The sequence below is a fragment of the Panulirus ornatus genome, chromosome 67 (assembly GCF_036320965.1).
Source record: "Panulirus ornatus isolate Po-2019 chromosome 67, ASM3632096v1, whole genome shotgun sequence".
Classification (NCBI taxonomy): domain Eukaryota; kingdom Metazoa; phylum Arthropoda; class Malacostraca; order Decapoda; family Palinuridae; genus Panulirus; species Panulirus ornatus.
The window spans coordinates 8,146,683-8,151,682 of record NC_092290.1 but is presented as its reverse complement, the minus strand read 5'-3'; the positions used below and the strand labels follow the sequence as shown (position 1 = coordinate 8,151,682).

General features: G+C 42.3%; 1 protein-coding gene across 1 annotated transcript in view; it reads left to right on the top strand.

The window, feature by feature from the left end:
• The window catches only part of LOC139747073 (uncharacterized), a 54,848-nt gene extending 53,359 nt beyond the window's left edge, over positions 1 to 1,489 (top strand). The window contains exon 17 of the mRNA XM_071658865.1: positions 1 to 1,489. This exon is cut by the window's left edge and continues 2,636 nt beyond it. The gene's annotated coding sequence lies outside the window, so the exon portion shown is untranslated.
• The last annotated feature ends 3,511 nt before the right edge of the window (positions 1,490 to 5,000 follow it).

Here is a 5,000-nt window from a genome sequence, read left to right as displayed (position 1 = left end):
TGTGAGCAGAGCGTCAGAAGTTCGAAAAAGATAGCTCTAATTTGAGAGCGAGTTCTACGATATAGCGTCGCGGTAATGATAAACTAAATATGTATACGATACGGATAATGATGGGGGAATCCGTGATGTGGAGAGAGAGACTCACGTCATTTAAGTGAAGTTAAAGATAAAAGGCTTTAGCTGCCCCTCACACTGAAACTTCAGCCGAACGTTTCTCTTTGTCAAGAGAAAGCGCTACAAAATCTCCTCTTCTCTCCTCTTCCACTGAGAGACACCTCTCTCTCTCTCTCTCTCTCTCTCTCTCTCTCTCTCTCTCTCTCTCTCTCTCTCTCTCTCTCTCTCTCTCTCTCTCTCTAACAACAGCAGTGCAACACTTATCTGGCTTTCTTTCGTTCATCTCCCCCGCCACATCCCGCACACCCCCACACTCTGCATGACTCTCACCCTCTTCCTCCTCCACCTCCTCCTCCTTCTTCCCTCACACACACGCCAGTAGCGCGCCCCCCACATGAATCCCGCCCCCCTTCCTTGTAATGTCTTCCTCACACAATGCTCGCACAAGCCAAGGCGTATGGACTTACATGGCAAACCCAACTCCCGTTACCGTTACCAATTTTCAACCTCACCTCCCGTTATTGTTGCCGTTTTCAACCTCACCTCCCGTTACCGTTACCAATTTTCAACCCCACCTCCCGTTACCGTTACCAATTTTCAACCCCACCTCCCGTTTCCGCCACCAATTTTCATTTGAATACACGAATTCATTTTCCTCAAAGACGCATTAATTTACCGTTTCATCGTCCCGCTATATATTCCATGACGGAAGGAAGGATTTATCACCAAATATACAACACTAACTTATCATTTTTCTTTCTTCCTACAGAAAATATATTCTGTCATTATAAAGGCTCATGAAATGCATTCCAAACTGTACTGCTTTTCCCATGGGAAAGAAAAAGAGATGGGTATTTACAGACACAAGCAGTGCTTCAATGTCCTTCGAAATACTATATATATATATATATATATATATATATATATATATATATATATATATATATATATATATATATATATATATATATATATATCGTGGTTCCTGACCTGCGGTACACATGCCGACTTCTCCGGCACTTTGAGACACATCTGATTCGTAATCGAAGGAAGAACACACACATGCCTCTTAGTTTACTAGATATGGTGTACTTTGTTACTTCTTCCGGTCCTGTCCCCTCAAGGTGATTGAGTCTGAACTATGCGTTGTACCAGAAGGGGTTAAGATAAGAAGAAAAAAAAAAAGGGTGGGAAGGGGGGGAATTTTGCGGTGAAGTCTTTGGAAAAGAGGAGGAGGTGTGGGGGTTTGTTGCTATCCCTCGTTCTGTATAGGACTGGATGTTTATATATGTCACCTTTTTGTAAATTCCTATAATGTGATTAAGACCAGAATTGATACTATATGTATATTTTATATAATAAAGTATGGTTTTATTCCATGTTTTTTGCATTCTATCCATTCATTATGAAATATATATATATATATATATATATATATATATATATATATATATATATATATATATATATATATATATATATATATATATATGTGTATATATATATATATATATATATATATATATATATATATATATATATATTTTTTTTTTTTTTTTTTTTTTTTTTTTTTACTTTGTCGCTGTCTCCCGCGTTTGCGAGGTAGCGCAAGGAAACAGACGAAAGAAATGGCCCAACCCCCCCCATACACATGTATATACATACATCCACACACGCAAACATACATACCTACACAGCTTTCCATGGTTTACCCCAGACGCTTCACATGCCTTGATTCAATCCACTGACAGCACGTCAACCCCGGTATACCACATCGCTCCAATTCACTCTATTCCTTGCCCTCCTTTCACCCTCCTGCATGTTCAGGCCCCGATCACACAAAATCTTTTTCACTCCATCTTTCCACCTCCAATTTGGTCTCCCTCTTCTCCTCGTTCCCTCCACCTCCGACACATATATCCTCTTGGTCAATCTTTCCTCACTCATTCTCTCCATGTGCCCAAACCACTTCAAAACACCCTCTTCTGCTCTCTCAACCACGCTCTTTTTATTTCCACACATCTCTCTTACCCTTACGTTACTCACTCGATCAAACCACCTCACACCACACATTGTCCTCAAACATCTCATTTCCAGCACATCCATCCTCCTGCGCACAACTCTATCCATAGCCCACGCCTCGCAACCATACAACATTTTTGGAACCACTATTCCTTCAAACATACCCATTTTTGCTTTCCGAGATAATGTTCTTGACTTCCACACATTCTTCAAGGCCCCCAGAATTTTCGCCCCCTCCCCCACCCTATGATCCACTTCCGCTTCCATGGTTCCATCCGCTGCCAGATCCACTCCCAGATATCTAAAACACTTCACTTCCTCCAGTTTTTCTCCATTCAAACTCACCTCCCAATTGACTTGACCCTCAACCCTACTGTACCTAATAACCTTGCTCTTATTCACATTTACTCTTAACTTTCTTCTTCCACACACTTTACCAAACTCAGTCACCAGCTTCTGCAGTTTCTCACATGAATCAGCCACCAGCGCTGTATCATCAGCGAACAACAACTGACTCACTTCCCAAGCTCTCTCATCCCCAACAGACTTCATACTTGCCCCTGTTTCCAAAACTCTTGCATTTACCTCCCTAACAACCCCATCCATAAACAAATTAAACAACCATGGAGACATCACACACCCCTGCCGCAAACCTACATTCACTGAGAACCAATCACTTTCCTCTCTTCCTACACGTACACATGCCTTACATCCTCGATAAAAACTTTTCACTGCTTCTAACAACTTTCCTCCCACACCATATATTCTTAATACCTTCCACAGAGCATCTCTATCAACTCTATCATATGCCTTCTCCAGATCCATAAATGCTACATACAAATCCATTTGCTTTTCTAAGTATTTCTCACATACATTCTTCAAAGCAAACACCTGATCCACACATCCTCTACCACTTCTGAAACCACACTGCTCTTCCCCAATCTGATGCTCTGTACATGCCTTCACCCTCTCAATCAATACCCTCCCATATAATTTACCAGGAATACTCAACAAACTTATACCTCTGTAATTTGAGCACTCACTCTTATCCCCTTTGCCTTTGTACAATGGCACTATGCACGCATTCCGCCAATCCTCAGGCACCTCACCATGAGTCATACATACATTAAATAACCTTACCAACCAGTCAACAATACAGTCACCCCCTTTTTTAATAAATTCCACTGCAATACCATCCAAACCTGCTGCCTTGCCGGCTTTCATCTTCCGCAAAGCTTTCACTACCTCTTCTCTGTTTACCAAATCATTTTCCCTAACCCTCTCACTTTGCACACCACCTCGACCAAAACACCCTATATCTGCCACTCTATCATCAAACACATTCAGCAAACCTTCATAATACTCACTCCATCTCCTTCTCACATCACCACTACTTGTTATCACCTCCCCATTTGCGCCCTTCACTGAAGTTCCCATTTGCTCCCTTGTCTTACGCACTTTATTTACCTCCTTCCAGAACATCTTTTTATTCTCCCTAAAATTTAATGATACTCTCTCACCCCAACTCTCATTTGCCCTTTTTTTTACCTCTTGCACCTTTCTCTTGACCTCCTGTCTCTTTCTTTTATACATCTCCCACTCAATTGCATTTTTTCCCTGCAAAAATCGTCCAAATGCCTCTCTCTTCTCTTTCACTAATACTCTTACTTCTTCATCCCACCACTCACTACCCTTTCTAATCAACCCACCTCCCACTCTTCTCATGCCACAAGCATCTTTTGCGCAATCCATCACTGATTCCCTAAATACATCCCATTCCTCCCCCACTCCCCTTGCTTCCATTGTTCTCACCTTTTTCCATTCTGTACTCAGTCTCTCCTGGTACTTCCTCACACAGGTCTCCTTCTCAAGCTCACTTACTCTCACCACCCTCTTCACCCCAACATTCACTCTTCTTTTCTGAAAACCCATACAGATCTTCACCTTAGCCTCCACAAGATAATGATCAGACATCCCTCCAGTTGCACCTCTCAGCACATTAACATCCAAAAGTCTCTCTTTCGCACGCCTGTCAATTAACACGTAATCCAATAACGCTCTCTGGCCATCTCTCCTACTTACATAAGTATACTTATGTATATCTCGCTTTTTAAACCAGGTATTCCCAATCATCAGTCCTTTTTCAGCACATAAATCTACAAGCTCTTCACCATTTCCATTTACAACACTGAACACCCCATGTATACCAATTATTCCCTCAACTGCCACATTACTCACCTTTGCATTCAAATCACCCATCACTATAACCCGGTCTCGTGCATCAAAACCACTAACACACTCATTCAGCTGCTCCCAAAACACTTGCCTCTCTTGATCTTTCTTCTCATGCCCAGGTGCATATGCACCAATAATCACCCACCTCTCTCCATCAACTTTCAGTTTTACCCATATTAATCGAGAATTTACTTTCTTACACTCTATCACATACTCCCACAACTCCTGTTTCAGGAGTATTGCTACTCCTTCCCTTGCTCTTGTCCTCTCACTAACCCCTGACTTTACTCCCCAGACATTCCCAAACCACTCTTCCCCTTTACCCTTGAGCTTCGTTTCACTCAGAGCCAAAACATCCAGGTTCCTTTCCTCAAACATACTACCTATCTCTCCTTTTTTCACATCTTGGTTACATCCACACACATTTAGGCACCCCACTCTGAGCCTTCGAGGAGGCTGAGCACTCCCCGCGTGACTCCTTCTTCTGTTTCCCATTTTAGAAAGTTAATACAAGGAGGGGAGGATTTCTGGCCCCCCGCTCCCGTCCCCTCTAGTCGCTTTCGACGACACGCGAGGAATACGTGGGAAGTATTCTTTCACCCCTATCCCCAGGGATAATATACATATAT